The sequence below is a fragment of the Alexandromys fortis genome, unplaced genomic scaffold (genome assembly GCF_014885135.2).
Source record: "Alexandromys fortis isolate MF-2015 unplaced genomic scaffold, M_Fortis_MF-2015_v1.1 scaffold_41, whole genome shotgun sequence".
NCBI lineage: Eukaryota > Metazoa > Chordata > Mammalia > Rodentia > Cricetidae > Alexandromys > Alexandromys fortis.
Genome location: NW_026067923.1, coordinates 3,495,110 through 3,517,609, shown reverse-complemented (window position 1 = coordinate 3,517,609; position 22,500 = coordinate 3,495,110). Strand labels below are relative to the sequence as shown.

Genomic DNA, 22,500 nt, shown 5'->3' with positions numbered 1-22,500 from the left:
GCGGACCGAGGCCCGCGGGAGGGTGGACGGCGAGCGGCCCCCACGCGGGAGGAGGGCTTTCAGGGACGCCGCGGAACTGGACACTTGGCCCCGTGGCCACCGCCCCCCCCCTCCAGCCTAGAGATAGGCGCTTTCCCTGATTCCATCCTCTGATTATTGTTTAGGGCCCAGGAAACGTTCAAATAGTTAAAAGGAGCATGGTTTTCTAGACCAGATATGCGGGTTCAAGTCTGTGCCTCGGTTTTTCAAATGTTGCTGTGTTCTTTAAGTAGAGGAAGCGGGGCTGGACCTTGTGAGGATGGCCTAGACGAGGAGCGTGGGTTGAAGCCTGGCATGGCTGAAGCCGAGATGTCCCCCCCACACACAGCCTGCATGCACTGGAGGGGAGGTAGAGGCAGAAAGGGTCTGAAGTTCGAGGTCATCCACTGGTTACTTAAGAAACTGATTTAAATTAGGGAGCGAGGGAAGAACTGAATGAGGAAAGGAAGGACTACAAGTAGCCTGTGAGAAACACAGGAGGGAGAGTGCACACAGCTAAAGGATGTCTTTGCTTGCTATTTAGAAATTCATGACCAGCTTCGTCCTCTGAGGGAGGTTGTTTAAATATGTAAACAGATAAACAACTGCCTGTACACGAGCCCCGTGTGAAGACTCTTTGCTCCAGTGAATGAGATCTGGCAATTCTGCAAAATGAGGCTATCCTTCCTTGTGCTGCATCTTGAGGGGTTGAGTCATCAACCACAGCAAAATTAGTGGGCTGGATTCCTGAAAGGCACGGCAGATGGAGCCTTCTGGTTGGTTTTAATAGCCCTGTGATGTTCCTCTCTGTGCTTCTGTCAATTTTGGAAGAAAGGACTCTGCATACAAATTTACGAAGTGAATGTGGAAATCAAAGCTAAGCTGGTTACTTAGTAGTAGATTGTCCGCCCACCGTGCGGAACAGTGGGGACTCCCAAACAAACCAGCTCCAGCTTTCTTCCTCTCTGCATTTGGTTTTATCTACTTTCTTTCCTTCTTTTCTTTCTTTCTTTTTTTTTTTTTTTTTTTTTTTTTTTTTTTTTTTTTTTTTTTTTTTTTTTTTTTTTTTTTTTTTTTTTTTTTTTTTTGCAGTGGAAGCGCTTAGAGGAAAGGTGGTTTTAATTAATATGAAGGAATGGAAGGAATTTTAACTGGGTCTCTCTAAGCAGGGTGAAACTTCCTGAACGAGAGGATTTTTCTGAAGTTTTAATGAGAGTGAGAGTCAGTCGCCAAATACAAAATCAGAAAAGGCTTTGCTTTCAAACAAAGAACGATAAGGCTGGGTGGTGGAACGAAATCGGACAGAGTGGAAATCAACCTAATTACTTGAAGGAGCAAGCACTAGAAGTGTTCTCTACGAGAAGGAAACAGCCCTTCATCATGAAAGAAGTGTAAGGAAGGACAAAGACCTTCTATCTAAAATGATTCTCTCTCATGGTCTCCTGCAGGGCAAAGCCATAGAGGCAATTTCTGTTTAAAGAGCCCCACACTTCCCCCCCCCTTTTTTTCAAATCCTTCAAACTTATCAAACATTTATTCCTGTGAACCGAAGAGATAAAATGTTAAGAGTAGGAACCTCTTCACACTTCCAAATGGAAGAGCTCTCAGAAGAAACCTGGGAAATCTGACTGTATACTGAGTATCTGTGTTTACTTTCAGCATAGAAGCAACACAAAGTACAGCTAAGGAGAAAAAGTTTCATCAGAAAATTTGCCTGGCCTGAAAAACCTTGGTCAGAGAAGAAATTCCCACTCTTATTAAGCAAAGAAAAATTCACCATCTCATTTTGTATACTCATTAAACGCCTGAATTCCTGAGGCACTTTCTGGTTAGACACCAGAGTCTGTGTACTGAAACTTGATTCATAGGGATGAGAGCATATTATAAGCTTACTGTAAAGAGATAGTTGCTTGTTATAAGCTCTGACACCAACTTTAAATCAGTATTAAAGATGTAAAGCGGTATCAGGTTTCAATGGGCAAAGTGGGACCCCAGAAGTGAGAGGACTGTAGTTTGGATGCCCAGATTCACATCAAATTGGACATTGTAACATGCAACAGTAATCCCAGTGTGACTTAAGTGAGATGAGAGGGAACTTCCCTGGAGACAGGAACCCCTGTCTCAAACATGGAAGACAAGGACCATCACCTAGGGTTTCCTCTGGCATCATCTCATGCTGTCTCAAAAGAACATCCACGCTTAAACACACACACACACACACAAAGTTAAAACAAGAAAAATGAAGTGATCAACTTTGATAGAGATGTAGTGACTCTATCAAACTATAGTTAATGAGATTCTGAAGTTTATTATATACCCGAATTTAACCTCGTGATGCAGATGAGAGCTTCTTTTCATCACATCCTAGATTACACTAGAAAAAGTTCTTTCAACTTCAAAGGTCTTAATTTTCTCTCTAAATAGAAAGTTCGGTGAAGATTCCTTTCGTAGGGGAAACATTTTGTTACAAAGTTCCCATTTGCTTAATCTCTGCAGTAGCAACAGCTAAAAAGTGCAGCAGGCTCAGCAAATGCAAGGCTTTGAAAACTAATTTCAGGAAAGACAGTCCTGCATGGGCATTCAAATGTGGTTGTCAACCCAAATGTTGACCTAAATGGAAATGTGGTCCAAAATTCCTGGACTGGCATAGGACAGCTATCATTTTTCTTGTTTACATATAGGTGTTGTCCCTGTATGTAACTCTATGTACTATGTGTGCTTATGGTGCCCAAGGGGATCAAAAGACAACATCAGATCCCCTAGAGCTGGCATTAACAAATGACTGCCCTGTGAGCTCTGAGAATTGAGCCTGGATCCTCTGGAATTAGAGCTAGAGCTCTTAACTAAGTCTCTCTCCAGGCCCAGGAGCACAGTCTCAAAGATTCAAATCATGCTTCTCTATCGTCATGACTTCATACATCAAATAGTTCTGAAAGCCGACACCTTCTAAACAATTCTCTTTCCTTTCCCCAGACCCAGGAATAATCAACATTCTATCTTCTATTTCTACAAAATTTACGCTGTTTCACAGATTAGTTATTTTTGCTAACTATTTTGTCATACTTAGTATAATGGGCTCAGAGTTTTTCTGTGTTATAACTATGTCACAATTCCCTTCGTTTCAAAGAAGAATAACTTCCTATTGGAAGTGCATCATCACATTTTGCTTATCTATTTGTCCTTTGATGGACACTAGTGCGTTTAAACTTTTGTGCACGATGCTCTTATGAATGTCAGTATGTACATATCTCATGAAGACCCTTAAGCCATTCTTCAAACTGAATTGCACTAATGAAAGAAGGTATGGTGAGATTCCTCAGTTTATACTCGAGTGGTAAGGGTCCTCATGGCCTTAGAAACCAGATGAAATCACACAGGCTTGAGCACCAAACTCATGCAACCTGACAGTTCTGTGAAGAGTTACAGAAATGAGTTAACTTCTGGAACAGCCTACTGGTCCTGCATACTTAGTTGTTTAGAATAGTGAAATCCATGAGTGTATAGCTGCACCATACAGATGGCCTATTTTTAGTTATTTTAGGAACAGCTGTGCTGACTTCTACAGTGGTAGACCAGTGACTTTCCCATCAATGGTGAACAAAATTTCTTCTTTTCCCACATGCTCACTGTTGTTTACTGTTTGTTGGCTTCTTGGTGATAGCAATCTGATTGTGGTGATGTGGAATCACAAAACAATTTTCCTAGGGGCTAAAAATAGTGATAATTTCAGATCAGGTATCCTAATGTCTCCATTCTGTATTTCCTACTTCAAATGGATTTGATTAATCAGGAGCCTAGTGCTTTCACATTGGTTTATGATTGTTTGGTTTGACTCTGTGCACACCTCCCAGCAATAAAGTCATTTTCACAATATTAATTCTGCATATCCAAGCTCATTTTCTTGTGTCTTGTTTTAATTTTTTTTTAATTTTTCTTCATCCCTTTTCCCCTTAGCTTCCTTTCTTAGGTTTATTCCTACTTTTTTCTTTTCTTTTTATTTTTTCATTTTTTTTGAAAATGGGACTTTTATTTTCTAATTTTGTTGTTAGTTATTCACTATTACTATATAAAGATGATTCTTATTTTTATGTGTAGATTTTGTGTCCTTTTATAATGCTATGTTTATGAGTGTTTTCTGGTGTTGTTAGTGTGATTTAGTGTAGAATCACAAGTGCATTCGCTATCATTTGTTTTTTTTCCTATTTATATCCCCTTTGTCTTTTACTTGTCTTATTACTCTAGTTTAAACATTTAGGATTATATTGACTAAGACCAAATATTGGGAGTGATTTGTCAGTTACAGACATTTGAGGAAATATTTTTATTTTTTCCTCATTAAACAATAATGTCGTTGTGGCTTGAGTTTTGCTTTCTAGACCCACATTACACTGAGGTATGTTGTTTTTATTCTTTGTTTCTTTGAAACTTTCATTTCAAAAGGATGTTGAGCTTTATGAAAAGCATCTTCTACATCTATCAGTAGTATTTTTGTCTTAAGCTTATTGATGAACTATATAACAGTTATTTGTTTGTACATGATGAATCATCTTTATATCTTTGGAATAAAAGCAATTTTTTCATGGTGTTTTATCTTAAAAACACAGTATTTATCCTTGAATTCAGTTTGTAGAAAATTTATTGAGAGTTTTTGTTTTGGTATTCATTAAATAATTCACTGTGTACTTTTATGTTATGTTCTTATCTGATGTGATCTAGGTGACTTTGTAGAATTATTTTGTTGTTTCCCTTCAATTTTACAAAAGTCTTTGATCAGTACTGGGTTGGCAAATTTTAAAGGTTTAGTAGAGACCAGCAAGTCTGTCCCGAGCTTGTGTCTGTCAGGAGCTCTTCATCTGTGCTTCTGTATCTTTGCTGTTATGGACCTGCTTGCATTTTTCTGCCCTTTTAAATGTTGGTAGATAGTATTTGCCCAGAAATTTACCCAACTAGATTTTCCAGATTTTAATATACGGATTCTCAAAGTATCCATAATGATCCACTGGTTTTAATAAAATTCTGTGATTATGTTCATTTTACATTAATATTTTTAAAATTTAGGTATTCCCATTTAGTTGAATTGTCTATGGGTTTCTCTATGTCATGTTTTTCAATGGATCAATTGTTTATTTGACTATTTACTGTTATTTTAGTCTCCATTTCATTAATTTTAGCATCTATATTATTTTTCATCATCTACTGTTTTGTGTTTGGCTTATTATTTTTGGCTGTTGCTACAGACTTGAGTTTTAACATTATCTTATTTATCTGTTATATATTTTATGTATGGATAATGGACACAAATATTACTCATAATTTCTGGTAAGTTGTTGCATTTATTTTTATTTTGCTGTGATAAAATACGCTGAACAATTGCAGCTGATAGATGGAAGAGCTTATTTAGCCTTATGCTTCCAGACAGAGGGTTCATAATTGAAGGAGAGGAATAGCTGCAGGTGGCCATCAAAGGAAGCTCGCTGATTAGGCTCTCATCCAGACACAGGAGTCAGAGACAGTGAGATGGACATAGAAAGGGCCTATAGATCCTCAGAGCCAGCCCCAAATGACCCACTTCCTTCCTCAAAGCTCCATCTCCATAAGCAACCTCAAACAGTGCAACGAGCTGCAGGCCAAGAGTTCAGTTATGGTGCTACAAGAGAATTTCTGATTTATACCACCACACTTGTAGTTTTATGTTTATATCTGTCTTCTGTAATTTTTAAATTTCCTATCTGAATCACGCATTGATTCATGGGTCATTCAAGAATTTTTAAAAATTATTTCTAAAGCTTCTGTGGTTTCTCTTTGTACTGATTTCTAGTATTAACCCACGATGTTCTGATGAGATACAGCAATTATTTTCATTATCTTGTGTTTGTTAATATTTGTGTTGTAACATGGAAGATGGTCTCTTTTAGAGAAAGTCCCATAGGCTGCCGAGGATAATAGATTCTCTGCCATTGGAGAAATGATTCAGTGACTAAGAGCATTAGCTGTTCTTCCATAGGTCCTGGGATTCAATTTCCAGCACCCATATGGCAGTTCTGTAAATCCAGTTTTGGAGGACCTGATGCCTTCTTCTGACTTCCATAGGTACCAGGTACACACATGGTACAGAAACTTGCATACAACACTCATACTAATAAAATGACTTTAATATGTATTCTTTCCTTCCTAGATGCATATTCTGTCACTATCTGCTGAGTTTTGTTATGGATTTTAGTTTGGATGACCTATCTAAAACTGAGAGTGGAGGTTAAAGTCATCGACTTTCATTGTCTGAGACTTCTGTTACCCTCTATGCTCACTCGTGTTTATCAAATTGTGAGGCCCAGATTTTGGTGCAAAAATACTTAACATTGTTAATTCTTGATGAATTTTTCTCTTCATCAGTATCTACTTGCCTTTTTCATGCTTTTTACCGTTTTAAATCTACTTCATCAAACATGAAAGCAATGTATTATATTGTTTGGGCTTTCTATTTACTTGATAAGCTAATTTTCATTCTTTTAAATTTCAATCTGTGGTACTTGCTAGAGAGATATGTTTCTAGGACATAACAGAAAATTGGATCTTTTCTTACCTAGCCTTCTAGTCTGCAGCATTTTATTGATGAGTTAAGGCCATTAACACTTCATTACTGAGAGAGGTTATTATAGACAGGAGTTTGTTAATTCCAGTTATTTGTGGTTTTTCTAAGTGGTTGTATATTATGGTTAGTTGTATGTAGGGGATAAGTGATATACTGTGCTAGACATGATAGATTCATTCTAAATTTTTTTGTTAATCTATTGGTCTCAAGAAATTTACTTTATACTATGATCTTAATACTGAGACTTCTGGTTTTTAGTTCTCTCTGTCTTCTTCTCCCACTGACCTTGTCATTGTTTTTCTCTACGTGTTTCTTCTTAGGTATGGAAATGCTTTTAATTATTATATTTTGTATTTTTAATATTAGATGCTAATATGTATTACAATTTTTATTTCATTGTATTTTTATCTAAAATCAGTTTGTATGACATTATAATCACCCATCCTTTCTTTCAGAGTTTATAGACTATCTTTCTAACCTTTCATCTTCACGGAATGATGGAAATACATTTTGAAAAATGTGTGGTTTCACAATTTTATGTAAATATTTATTTTATAGAAACATGACAGGGTAAACATCAATGGTTGATTTATATAAAAAGAAATTGGCTAGGACATCATTTGGTGATGTAAACCTAGGGGAATACTATTATGGTTTCTGTCACCCAGGACTGAGTCTGGCACTTCTGGGTTCCAGGGCCACACATATGCCAACAAGTGTGCGGGCAAATTACATAGCCACCCAGAGTCCTCAAGCCCCACATGACCTACACCCGGCATGATCATGCCACCTACGGATGATACAGCTATGTAAGACCCTGTGCGCATGTGCTAGGCAGCCTTTAAAAGCCAGACATGTCAGGTCCAAGGTCTCTCCCTGCACCAACTTCCTCAGGCCTGTGCACGTGCCTTTCTCTTAATAAACTCTTAATGTGGATTTCGTTGTGTGTTTCGTGATCCATTCTCTCTCACGCTCGGTAATTTCAAGCACTATGGTACATGATATAAGTAATTTCACAAATTGTCATTACAAATGAATGACTGTATTTGTATCTTTGGATCTGAAATGAGTATTTGAAGAAAATTTGTGATTTAATTTTAAGCATTCTAATCTATGTCCTTTAAAAACTATTTTACTCTTTTTATATTACAGATTAGATGTTTTGCCCGCCTGTGTGTCTGTACTACTTGCATGGATTCAGACCTGTGAAACTAGAACAGCTCAGAGCATGGCCTGCTACGAGGGTAGATTTGAGTCACAGAACCTAGGGTTGCTAAGCTATCTTTGCAACCCCATCTTGCAAATATATGCCTTTGAACATGGAGTTTAACCCATTTATATTTAATTAATAATAACAAAGAAATTTGCTATTTTGTTTCTAAATGAGCTACACATTTTTGTTTTGTTTTGTTTTGCTTTTCATGTGCAATGATAATTATCTTCTTTTGTGCTTGGCTGGTTGTTTATAGTGAAATAGCTAAATTATTTTCCATTTCCTTTTATGTACATTTTATAGTTATTTTTTGTACCTGCAATGGAAATTATGTTTAACATGCTAAACTTGTAACATTTTTATTTGGGGTGACTTTTGCCATGCAGGTCTGTATGTTTCAGGGTAGGAGTGTGGGGATTAGAAATGTTAGGGAAGAGACCAGAGATAAGAAAGAAATATAGAGACAAAGAATAGTATCAGGAGGGCAATTCAGTGCCTCCTGCAAACTGAGTTTACCTGTGTTTATTATTCCATACACTTTTATATCCTAATACAGAAGGGGGGAAGAAGGCAAAAGACTTCTTTAACATGATACAAAAGACAACCAGAATAGTTACTTGCTCCAATACTTGAAGGCAATCACTCCCTAAGTCAAACCTCCAATTTCAAAAGAAAGGGCAGAACTATGACTGAATTCTCTGACCTTGGGTCAGGGTGATAGAGATCTACCTCTATGGGCCATCTTAATGTCCTAAGCACCAAGTAACCATACCCTATGTCAGGATAGCTTGTTTTGTAGCTGAACCTGTTGTTAACAACTTTGAAAAAGCAAAGATAATCTCAGACTGTCTGACCTTCAGATAAGGTGGAATAGTCTTACAGTTTTGGGTTCCCCTATAGATCCAATGGATAGAATAAACATAGATTAGAATCTCAGTGGTTGCAGAGAATTTTGGGGCTTTTGCAGAAAATGCTTTGTGTAAAGAAGTAATTTAGCTAATACAGTGGTTTCCATGAGGTGCTGAGAACATGTTTTATGATTTGTTGAAAGTGAAACCACATTTTAGAAGTTGTAAGATTTGCTAATGTGTGGGTATTTTATGTATTCCTCCACCTCCTCTCGTTACCTCAGTTCTGCAACTATGTTCTGACTGAGGACATGTGGAAAAATAATTGTAGTCATGTCTTTATTTATAGTTTAATGTTTGGAAAAATCCTAGAAGTAGAATTTAGGTACCATTTCTATCTGTCTTTCATGATCAAGATGAAAAATAGATGCTAATTATTATTTATAGGCAGGAATTTGAATATCAGATTGGTGAATATATAGATGTTTATTATATGAAACTGAGGATTAGTTTACTAACTTGAAGAAACTTACAACTATCCCCATAGCTGGGTATAGAAGAAAGTCTATTAGCCGGCCCCCATGACCCCTTGCCTCCTGATACTTACATTCTGTGAAATACTCTCCTGTGGAGTATTGGCTGAACTTAATGACACTTCAAATATATGCAACCAGTATGACATATTGAGATGTCAGCTTCAATACTGAGCAGAAAAAGATGTCATCTATCTCACAGGCTCTCTTTCATTCTCCTTTGCCTTAATCACTCTGGGAAAGACCAGTTAATGTCATAAGTCAGTGTGGTGGAAGGAACATTTCTGTATCTGGGATGAAAGTCTGCAAAGAACCATTAAAAAAGCTTGGAAGCTAACTTCTCCATTCAATCCCTCAGATGATACAGAATTTCTGCCAACAGTTTGAATGCACCCTTGGAAACTTTGAGTGAAAAGCATCAGATAATTGGTGACCACATTTTTGACCATCACAAAATGAAATAATAAATATTATTTTTAATGCTCTGAGTTTTAGGTAATTCATTTTGCAGCATTAATAGCAAATTTACTAGAAAATCTGTAAAGAAGAAGTAGCGGGCTCAAATATAGGAAGCCAAACAATAGCCTTGTGAGACTTCATTAATCAGCTATGTGAGAAAGGGCTTTGTGTTATGACTGACCACTCAAAGATGTGGAATAAACTTCCCCCGAATTATAGGCAGGATGAAGAAACTTATAACCATCCACATACCAGAAGAATTTAAATTAAATACACATTCTATTCACACAGGGACTTCTAGACAGAGCAGACATAGGCAGGTTCATCTGACTTTAGGACTTTAATAAGAGTAAGGAGCAGAATTAAAAATAACCCCTTTTAGCTTTGCACAGTGGCAGTATCATAGCCAATGAGGTTTATCCAAGGCACGATTATTGCTAATTGAAAAATACTTCCTTTTTTTTGCTGAATGCCTGTTTACAAGATGTGTATTTTCCACTGGTATCCAAGTCAAAGACACATAAGAGCTTTCTTCTTTTTTCTTTCTTTTAATAAATTCTGTCATACAATATATCCCTATCAAATTTCTCCTCCATCCTCTCTCCCAGTACTTTCCTCCCACCTCCCCTACCTTCCCAGATCAACTGTTCCTTCATGCCCCTTCAGAAAAGAGCAGGTTTACCAGAGATATCAAACAAAAATGGTACAATAAGTTATAATAAGATTGGGTTCATACCTCATATCAAGGCTGGGAAATGAAGCCCAGTAGAAGGAAAAGGGTCCCAAGATCAGGCACAGAGTCAGAGACAATACCACTCCCACTGTTAGGAGTCCACAACCATAACATATATGCAGACTCTTGCAGGTGACATGGTTCTTGCTTCAGTCTCTCCAATATCCTATGAGACCTGCTTATCTGACTCTATGGGCTATGTTCTGGATCCCTCTGGCTCCTACAATCCTTCTCCCCCTCTTCCAAGGGGTTCCCTGAGCTCCACTTAATTTTTGAATGTTTGGGTGTGTGTCTCTGCATCTGTTCCCATAAGCTGCTGGAGGAAGCCTCTCTGATGACAATTGGACTAGCCACCAATCTATGAGTATAGAAGAATATCATAAAGAATCACATCATTTTTTTTTGTTATTGTTGTTGTTTTGTTGTTTGTTTGTTTTTCTTTTGTCAATCATGTTTGGTTTTACCCCTATGTCTCTGGGCTATCCAGCCTCCAGTTCCTGGCCATATAGGCAGTGTCAGGCATGGGCTTCCTCTCATGGCATGGGCCTCACATTGGACCAGACATTGGTTGGCCAAACCCACAGATTCTTAGCTGTCATTTCTCCAGCACTTTTTTTTTGCAGCCAAGGTAGACATGGGTCAAAGGTTGTTGTGAAATGAGAACCCCATAATATAAGTCTATATAACAATTTATTAAGAGGTCCAATGAAAATCAAACTCACAAATATCAAACAAGGCAGATACTGATAGAACTGCTGCTGAATCTTCGCTTTTCCAAGGCTTATCAAGACCAGCCACAAGGCTTGCCTAGGCTCTGACACCCAAGATAGTATTGCAACCTTTCTCATCCATCTTATCTGGTCATGCCTCCAGAGAACACCACACTAATAGTTCCCAAATGTCATTGGCTAAACTGATCAAGTCCCGACAACAATTTTGTGGCTGGGTTGGTGTTGCAGTCCCATCATTGAAAGCCTTACCTGGTTACAGAAGACGGCTGGTTTAGCCTCTATATCTTCTATTACTAGCAGTCCTCCTGAGGGTCACTATTGTAGATTCCACTGACATCACCCTCCCAATGTCCCCAATTCCAGTCTCTCCCCAAAGTGTCTCTCTCCACACCTCCCACATCTGATCCCTCCCATTTCCATCCCCATCTACCTTCAGTCTAGTTGCAAGATTGCTTCTATTCTCCCTCCCCAGGGAGATTTATGTGTCTCCTTAAAGCCCTCCTTGTTACTTAGCATCTCTGACACTGTGGAATTAGAGTGATTGTTCTTTACTCTTAATGTCCACTTATTAGTCAGTACATATCATGTTTGTCTTTCTGAGTCTGGATTACCTCATTCAGGATGTTTTTTTTTTTCTAGTTCTGTGAAGAATCAAAGCAGTAGGGGTTATAAGAAATCAAACATCAATAAATGTCCATCATAGGGTGTCTGTTTGTAACTCAGGAACTATAAGAAAAGAATGCAGATAGGGATATGGCCTCCTGCTGGGAGGAGTTGGCTGCAACTCATACCCCTGAAGGAGCAAACAAGTTAGTTTTGAGAGCTAGGAAATGAAAACCAGTCAATATCTTATCATTGCTATTTAAATCCTGCTGAGAAATTGCAAGAGTCCTTTCTCAGTTCTGCCTTCTAAAGTGATTCTGTTAGCAAGTATTGGAAGGCATCTCCAAAATACACACCTACACTGTAGCTGTATGTCCAACTTGGGACGTTATGCATAACAAAATTTATTTTGGGTTGGATTTGTGTCAGAGTTAATGGTCAAATATCAAGCACTTACCTTTGTGATTACAGGATCTGTGGACATTCCTTTTTATGGCTAGGAACTAGATCGACCATCTCATACTAATACTTTCTGAAATAGAGATATATTCACACACTCCTCACACAAGCAAAGAAGACATAGGAGCATCAGCATAACTTGTAATCTGCTGGTTAGGTTCGGTTTCTATTTGCTCGGCTACAGCTGAACTTATCTATGGCATAATAAGTGTGTAAAACCCCCTAGCTGCCATCACCAACCCTTGTTTAAAATAATAGAGCTATAATGTGGAAACCAGTGTGTGCAAGGTTTTCTCGATTCATTATTTCTGAAAAGGTACTCAAATAAAACTGTTTACAATGTGTCTCATTATTCATTGATTTTCCTTTGACCTCAGCCAGTGTCACACTTAACCAACTTGGTAGTCTCATACATTTACTCTAGGAAATCAAGGATTCATTCGTTTTGTGCGTGTTTAAATTCCACAGAATGTGCATGCTATAGGGTAATTCAGAGACTCCTCTCTGTGCTCAGTATGTAGCAGCTGCCTGGTCTCTCCAGGTGGATGGTCAAAAGGAATTTCTAATCAAATTATCACTCTTTTCTGTAATAGTTATAGCATGAAAAAATGATGAATAGCTCACAATGTCCGTAAACCTGTCTTCTAAAGTGATACTGTAGAAAAGACTGGAAGGTATTTCAGAAATACACACCTACACTGTAGCTGGATATCCAACTTGGAATGTTTTGCATAACAAAATTTATTTCGGGAGGTTGGATTTGTGTCAGAGGTAATGGTCAAATATCAAGCACTTACTTTTTTGGTTAAAAAATGTTGACCTTAGTTGGTACATTCCTTTTAGTTCTTTGGAAATGAGATGACTATAAGTAAAGTCAAAGCTACAACCATGGGAAGCAAGAATTTTAAACAGAAAAGGAAATGCGTTAGTCAAAAGAGACATCTGCCTCTTGGTTCTCTGAACCATGAGTTCTGGCTCTGAAAGATAAACATTTGCTAATTGCAGAATCCCACAATCAAAGGCACGTGGAAAGATGAGTAAACGCCTTTTTCTCACAACAGTTTCCTATGACACAATGCTGAGTGGGACTTCAAATAAAGAGGCCTAGGGCTCTGTAAGACCATGAAAGCTGAGCAGAGAAAACACTGTGAGCAAATCTCTGTCTAGAATAAATATGCATTCCTGAAGCCAGGCATCAGCTTCCTGGGATGAAAGGACAGCATCAAGCATCCTCGTTTCTCCATACAGAGATATATGAGGTAAACCTCTGAATGTAGAATGACTGGTTTGGCATTCTTGTGAGTGAAACAAATGCTAATTTCTGTAAACTATTGGAATTTGGGGATTTTTTAAGAACATTTTTAGTAGGAAATTTTGCTTCATCATTAAATTAAAGAATTGTGAAGGCCCATAATAGAATTAAGCTTAAAATTAACTATTATATGGCTGGAGTCATAGCTCTATTAGCCTGGCATGTATAGTGCCCTATTCTTAACACAACATAACTAGGTATATTGATATACATGTGTTATTCCAATATTACAGGATCAGAAGTTCAAGGTCATCTTTGGCTTCTTAGCAAGTTCAAAACCATCCTGGGATTTATGAGACCCTGTTTGTGAGGAAAAGTTGCTATATAAAAATTATCATTCAGCATATAATATTATCAAATACATATAAGTCCATACTAGGCCCATTAATTTTTCTATATATACTCAGAAATGACTTCCTCATTTCTGATGTAAAAAAGGCAACTTTAAAATTTTTATTAGTCATACCAGTGATTTGTAAACCTTCAAATATCACAGTTAAATTGCTTTTAATTGGAAAATTATATAAGAAAAATAAAGCTGAATTACTTGAAAAATTAAAATTAAAGTCTTCTTTGCCGTCATCTGTCTCTCCTGTTATGTACAGTACATCATCTTTTTGTTACTAAATGACTTATTTACTAGCAGGGCAAATGTAAGATTTCCAATATCCTTTTTCATCTTGATACCACAAAACTTTTATAATATGATAGGTTTCTGAAGACACACATTTCACAAAAAAATGACTCATACAGGGCTATATATAAGATGGAAAGATTTTTTCTTTACCTATTTTTCAATATACCAAATGTCTCAGGAAAAAGAGTATTAAATGTTATGTGCAGCCCAAGCTCTATTTCTTGGATGGATGGCTTAGTATCAGTGTCCATGGGGCTTTTCATGGTAACATTTATTTCTAATAGCTTCAGCTATTTTGCCATAGCAAAGCATTTCACAATGTGATTTAGAAGCTGCATTGGCACAGAAATAAAATGATTGACTAATGATTAAGAAAAGATGACTGATGGAATAGAAGATTGGTTTCAATGACTGTAAGGGGAAGACAAAATAACTCATGTTAAATATGAGCTGATTTTTCTTGTAGCTTTCTTCATGTGGCATATGTTTTTGAGGATTCTTTTACCTGTTAAATGGAAGATTGTATATAGTGGTGCAGCTTTCTTCACCCAGAATTCTAGTGTGGTCTGGACCATGGACATCTTCCTTCATCCAGAATTCTAGTGTGGTCTGGACCACGGACATCTCCCTTCATCTGTCGTTCTAGTCTGGTATACACCTGCATTTATTTTTCTCCTACCATAGCATCCTCTTTTTCAGGAAAATGGTTTTCCACAACTAATATGAGCCTTATACACTATCTAGAAAAAGGCCACACAAACACAATTCTTAGGGGAGAGGGGGCTGCAATTCCTTATAAAGCCATGTCGGCCATAGGTTGAGCACTGGTGAAAGCTAGGCTTCCTCAATTTCTGGAGAGGCTGTTGGGGAAAGGAAAGCTAAGGCAGGTGCTCTAATGTCAGTGTTCCCCTCATCTGTGCCAACCCACTTGCCCTCATAGTCATACTGCTCAGATATATACTATACATTTTAAAATGATTTCAGCTAAATTAGGTTTTGAAATGAAAAATTCACATCCTAACGTTTCCTTTCTTACAGCATTCAAATTGTATTTGAAAGTAAAAATTGCAATGTGGGAAACACCAAGCAGAGCAACAAAAAATATGAACACTATATTGCACAATATTTTATTTATTTCCTTTTTTGATAAAAGTCAAACGTAGCTAGAGATGGCCTCAAACTCACTTTGTATCTGAGGCTGGCTTTGAGATCTCAATCTTCTGGCTTTCAGTTTCACAGGCTTTGGTTTTCCATGTGCCAATGCTCTAAGGTGGTAACGATTTTCATGAATTCCAGAACAGAGAGAACCAAGTCCAGGTTACTTTTTGGCATTAGAATGAGATGTTGTTGTGCTCATTCACTGCTAACATTGCTGCATTGCTCCTGGGTATTTGCACCATACAGATCTCTAGTCCATATGCAGTGTCACATCCCTTAATTTAGCCCCCCTCCTTTGTCTGTGTATCTCCTGCCACTCCCACATCACGATCTGCTACGAATATGGCATTCCCAGGCCACTTCTTCCAAGCCCTCTTTTATGCTAACCACATATTAATCTGTTCTCATAGGTCAGACATGAGATCAGGATAGGCCTTGGCTTGGACCTTTACTTCGGAAACGATTCTCCAAGGCCTTCACGATACATACTCCTCTCTCTTAATGGCTCTTTCTCACATTCCGCCTTTTCAATTTTTTCTTGTATTTTTTTTTCTTTTGTGTGTATGGGTGTTTTGCTTGCAGCATAACACCCATGAGGATATACACACCATGAGCATGCCCAGTGCCCAAGAAGGTCAGAAGAGAGTGTCAGATATCTTAGAAGTGGAGTTACAAATGGTTGTGAGCCACCATGTGGGTGCTGGCAAGCAAATCTCAGTCTTCTGAAAGTGCAATACATCTTCCTAATAGCTGAGCTCTTTCTCTAGCCACTTGCCTTACCCTTGAAGGCTCTTCTTTCTCATGACCCTCATTCCTTCTTGTGCATTAGGCTTCGGACAATACACCAAAAATAGTATTTTCATGCTGGAGTACAAAGCTTAATGAGAAATTTTATGGTAGCATGTACAGGGTTCCAGGTTCAATAGTCAACACCAAGTGTGTGTGTGTGTGTGTGTGTGTGTGTGTGTGTGTGTGTGTTTTACTAGTAATCAGGCTTAGCTGTTTGCAAGTTCTTGGATTTGAAAAGAATTGAAGATGAGAGTTCACACAGGTTCACAAATGTAGCAAGGTAAATTTATTTGAAGCAAAGCATAGCCCAGATTAGAAGAGGTTATACCATCACAATTACTAAGACTGACATTGGCCCAGGTAGCAGGCTTGTTCTTTTTGTCTACCAACCAGCTCCCAAATCATAACACAAAGATTTATTATTAGTGATGAATGCTCAGCCAAGGCTTATACTTGTTTGTTGTTAGCTTTTTTTTTTCTTTAGCTTAATTAAACCTGTTTTCTTCGTCCACAGTTTGTCTTCAGGCTTTTTCCCATTCTTTCTGTGTGTCCTACTCTGTGTCTGCTGTCTGGTGGCTGCCTAGATAATCCCCAGGTGTCTCCCTCTCTTTCTTCCTCATTCTCTCCTCTCTTCTCTCGATCTTTTCAAGCCTAGATTTCTCCTTTTATTTATTCTTTCCATCTGCCAGATATGGCTATCCCTCTCTCTGCCCAGCTATTGCCATCCAGCTCTTTATTAGACCAATCAGGTGCCTTAGTCAGGCAAAGTGAAACAGCAATACATCTTTGAATAATTAAACAAATGCAACAGAAACAAATGTAACAATCTTTACATAGTTAAAGTAATAGTCTGCAGCATAAACAAATGTGACACATCTTTACATATTAAATATTCTACAATACAGCCATGGGAGTGAGGCCACTGAAAGGCCTTGGTTAAAGCCTGGGACCTATTTTAATGAAGTTTAAAGGTTGAAAGGACTAGTGATGAAAGGAACGGCATAGGTGGCTCTCTATTTTGAATGATATATTAGGTCATATTCACTTTTGCTGTGAATGTCCCACCCCATGGTGCTTTCATCTCCCATTCTGTACATAATTAGGATGTACTTGGATAGAAAATATCCAAGTTTGGTGGACTCTAGAAGAGGAGAAACTTTTTTAGATAAGATGTTGTTTAGATATGAACAGACATTTAGGCTAAGGGTCCGGAATGCTTGCTACCTTGTTTGGAGCTATGCACACAAGCACACTATGTGCAGACAAGCAGTCTAGGGTATTAAGTGCATAGGAGCAAGGTGCGCATAGCAGAGCTCCACTCGACTACACTACTCCTTGTTCTGAGGTCCCTCATATATGTATTCCTCCCAGCTATGGATTATGTCATCACTACTCTGTCTCTGTGGATGCATCTCATGCTCTAATCATAGGGCCATGGCTTACCCAATATCTTTCTCCAGACTTTTTGTGGTTCTAAACTTGGGCTACTTGTCCTCTTAACTTGAGTGAGCTGTTTCTTAGTCTCTAAAAAAAAATCTGTAACTATGAAATCTGATTTCAAGAAACTGAGAATGTAGCTCAGTGGTACAACGCTGCCTGTTACACTCAGCCCCTCTGAAAAGATGATTAAAATGTTACTTAATTTTACTTAAGGTCTTCAGAAAATACAGGAACAAAAAGAAAACTAAAGACATAAAAGGCAGTGGTAGTTCCAGAGTGGTAGCTGTTGAACAATAGGGGAGCAGGAAAAGAGACATGGCTCCATTCTGCTGTGCACCACAGCTTTTGAAGTTTTCTTGAATTTTCAAGGACCTTGACATGGATGTTAAAAAAATGATTTGAAGGTGATCTAGTATAAACCAGAGTTGTGGTGCTAATTAAAATACATTTTCAATACAGATTTTAGGCAAGATTAAGAGAAGGAGGAAGTTACTCAGAAAGTAAGACACACCCCACAGCATGGGTATGTGCTTCTCTGAGAGAGAGCCCAACTGCATTGTCTCTACAACAGCCATGTACATCATGGTTTTCATACTAAGAGTAGTTAGGAAATGCAATGAGATTCCAGGGTGGTGCCTGAGTGGCATATGGCAGGATTACAGTTGATGAGGTCAAAGTCTTGATGAGAGGAATGGTTTAAACAGTTTGGGGAAAGGGAGCCCCACCCAGGATCATATACATTCAGGACTTAGCTTGGGTCACTGCTACTTTATGATAAAATGTCTATAGATGAAAGGAATATTATGATTATGTTGTCAGCAAATGATTTTTATGTTGGCAGCAAATGTTGTTAATGTGTTGGGAGTCTTAGTTCTCAGAAGTTTCATCCAGACTCTGGGATGGAGGGTGTCTTCTTTTCTTTCCATGTCCCTTAACTGTCCCTTTCCATCCTGCATGAAGTTTAATCATATATACCCCAGTAATTCCCTCCAAATCTTCCCATATCTCATGAGCATGCACCCCTCCTACAACTTCATGCCTTTGTTTAAAGAATCCTCTAAGTGCTGATCCTTTTCTCCATATGTACATTGATATAGGGTCATTAGCTGGGAAACTGCCATCATGTCAGTGGCCACATTCTCAAAGTATGATGGTTATTGCCTCCTCCAAATTATTAACTTCCAGTAGCACCTCAGCAGTGGATGGAGCCTAGAGATACCTACCCCATCTGTGTCAACATTCTGGTGGGCTTGATGTTATGCAGCTTTTGTGCAGTTGACCACAGCTGCTAAGAATTCATGAGTATCAGAACCATACATGTCTAGAATACAGCATCTCAAAGCTACTATCCATCCACTGACTCTGGTATTCTTTCTGCATCTTCTTCTCCAAGAATATAGTAAGATCCCATGCAGATGGCTGAGAAAAATGTTGTAAATGTTTGTACCCAGCACTTGTTTCTGCAAACTGCAGTACTGACCTTCCAAACTTAGTTGACTTCCGGTGAAACAGTTGCACCATTACGGTGTAGCTAGGCTTGTTTGACAGGATGATTGTGTTCCATACCTGTACTGTAATCCTGGTCAAAACCCCATGGATGGGGAGGTCATAGGCCCTATGATAAAACCTGCTATTGTCACTTGCTAAATGTTCATTCTGTTAAAGTGATTTATACATGTTTATGTCCATAGGCTGCTCTCAACTTTGCTGAGAGAAGCTTCTTTTTGAAGTGAGCAACAGTCAATAGTGAGATTAAGAGCTGATCAGAATCCTAGATCAAGAGGCTGAGTTCTTATCCCTCAATAAGACAACTATTCCACCATCCAATCATAAACACCAAGACTCAGGGAACACGTACATGACCTGAGCTGCATCATGAGATCCTTCTCCTTTCCACTGTCTTCATCAATTACAAAGCAATCTACTTGGAGCAGATACCTGTGTTCCTGAAAGCCTTTCTACATGACTAGATTCACTTGGTTGTATGTACTAATGTTGATGGTTGAGCCTAGGAATATTCTCCACAGAGCTTGGGTCTGCCACTCCCCAGAAGCCCATTGATGACAATTAGTCACTGAGGGAAAAGAGGAAAGGGCATGTCAGTCTGCAGAGGACAAAGTTTATACACATAGCTTAAAAACAGCCATGGGAACTAAGGGAAATACATTTTATTCCCATTCTCTATTTGATTTTACACCTGTTTCTTCTGCACATTGAGTAGAGGGAAACATTAAAAGAGATCTTGAGTTTCTGAGGATGGGAGCATCAGAATCCATCCTCTACAAGCGCGCAAAGGGGAAAGATTTGCTGTCCATTGTTCTAAAAATAAATGAGTCACATTAATAGGTACCTTTCTGATTTTCCCTTTCAATGTCTTTAAAGACTTCTGAAGATTAAAGTCATTTCTGGATTAATAGAAACCTTTTTATATATTGTTGCAAAGGTTTAAAATTATAAATAGTCTCAAATCTTTAAGGTCTGGAGTCCCAAATTTGTTTCTACTGGTAAGGACATAGGGAGTTAAGTTAGGAAATGGAAGAACTTATATACAGTTGCATTTTATGAGGTTGTTCCAGTGGGTAGCTGGTACCCAATTCCAGAGAAAACACCTCTGGATCAGGTAGATTGAACATAACACTTACCAAAGGACATCAGAAAGCTGCAACTTCCCACCTATGAGTACTCCTATTTATTAAACACTGTTCTATGCCTTTACTCCCTGGGCTTTGTAGCTTAGTGAACCTATAAACATGTTATGTATATTTTCTTGACCATAAAAAGTCCAGCACGACAGGATATTGCAACAACAACAACAACAACAACAACAACAAAAAAAAAACAAAGAAGAAATGTGAGTTTTTGCAGGCCTACAGGTTGAGCTTCAGCAGCATCTGGAATACCTGGAATAGGTTTTTTCAGCCCAAATTCCACTAGCCAACTCGGAATGTTTCCACATGGCTGATTTCTTTTATGCAAGGCGGACTGGACCTCTGGGTATGGGTTAGACTTGATCAGCGGTGTGCTTCTCTTAAGTGTGTGAGCAGACAGCAGGAATTCAATAGGATGATTGCATCAGTAAGGAGAACTCACTCTGAGAACAGAAGCCTTTACCTTCCTTTGTTACTGGGTAACAGTAACTTTTTTCTTTCTTCAATATTATATATCTTTGTTTTTGTGTTGTCCTTGTCTGGGTTTACATCCAGCTACATTATGCATCTGTATTAGTTTGAAACACCATGACAAACAGCAACAACCCCTTAGGAAGAAAGGAAGAAAGGAAGAAAAGAGTTTATTTCAACTTATATTTGATTTTTCATGAAGAGAAGTCAAGGCAGGACCATGAAAGCAGGGACTGAATAAGGGGGCCATGAAGGAACACTACTAACAGGCTTGCTAAGTTTGCTTTCTTTTACAACCCAATCCAGCTGCCCAGAAGTGGCACTGCACACAAATGGGTTGGACTAGTCATAAAATCAAGAAAATTTCCCACAGACTTCCCTACAGAGCCACGCTGATGGAGAAGGCATTGTTTTTCTCAACTGAGATTCCTTTTTCTTGGATTATTCTAGTTTATATCAAATTGACTAAAAAAAAGGTCACCAGCTCTGCATCAATCTTAGAATTCTACATTGTTAGTCGGTACACATATCTCAACAGAAATGGTTCACTGACTAGAATTTGGTTTGTCTCTTAAAATTCTCTTGCATAATAATTTAACATATGACATAGACAAGACTAGTCATATGAGGAAAAACAAACAGGATTAGGAGAATGGGAGTCTTATTGGAGACTGATTCACAGACCACTAATGAGCACGTGAGTATCTTATTTCTCTGATGTATCCACTTATTTCTGGACAATAGTCTCACCAGGAGCTAGACATTAGGAATGCTCGACTCTCAGGCGCTTTCCCAGGATGCCTAACATCAAGGTAAGAGTGAATGAGCGAAGGGAGGAAATCCACTGTTCGCTGGTGTACTCCACTGGAAATACACCCATTGCCAGCTGTCCTTTTGCTCTAAATAAGCAACTAAGAAGCCCAATGAAACAGGGCTTGTTACTTTCTAGGACAAGCAGGCTTGGAATTTAAATAATTTTATGATTGACTCATGACTTAGATTGACTCAGCTCAAGATCTTCAATACTGCCTTCTACCAACTCAAGGAAAAAAAATCCATTTATTCTTAGTTGGAGACTCAGAGTGGTATATGGTACTTTTTTTGTTTGACATTCTTTTTTATTAAAACTTTGATATGGGATCATCCTTAATAGAAATATATTTGGAGAACATATTCTTTGTTTTATTTCTCTCATATATGTGTTTACCAGTGTAGAGGCATTTACATGAGGAGCCCTGGGGTTGATATTGGAACCTTCCTGAATCACAATCCATCTTATTCATTGAAAAATAGCACTTCCGGTGAGTGCACACCTTGTTCACATGGTTTATAGGGTTGGGAGTCTTGTTCAGGGAATCTCTTGTCTTCACCTTCTGAGAATTGGAATTATATGTGGGCTACCAAGCCTACACAGTATTTTGAATAATTCTGGGAATCTGAATTGTGGTCACCGTGCTTTCCCAGAAATGATGCAAAAGATTGACTTAGTTGTGATTATTATTGCTATGATAAAGCACCATGACAAGAGAAAGGATTTACTTGGCACTGTTCACCACAAAAGAAGTCAGAATAGAAATTTAAACAGGGCAGGAACATGAAGGCAGGAGCTGATGCAGAGACCATAGAGGGGAGCTGTTTACTGGCTTGATAGTAATGGCTTGCTCAGCATGCTTTCTTATAGAATTCAGAACTGAGATAGCCAAGGATTGGCACCACCCACATTCAGTTGGGCCCTCCCCCATCTATCACTCATTAAGAAAATGTTTTACAGTTGGCTTTTATGAAGGCAATATTTTTCAATAGATAAATATTGAAAACTTTTAATATTTTAAATATTAAAATATTTTAATATTTTTAGA

General features: G+C 38.2%; 1 non-coding gene across 1 annotated transcript; it reads left to right on the top strand.

Annotated features, from left to right (window-relative positions):
- Positions 1-10,040: 10,040 nt before the first annotated feature.
- On the top strand, positions 10,041-10,188 carry LOC126501480 (U4 spliceosomal RNA). The gene has a single exon (XR_007591689.1). It is a non-coding gene; the product is annotated as a U4 spliceosomal RNA (small nuclear RNA).
- Positions 10,189-22,500: the final 12,312 nt, after the last annotated feature.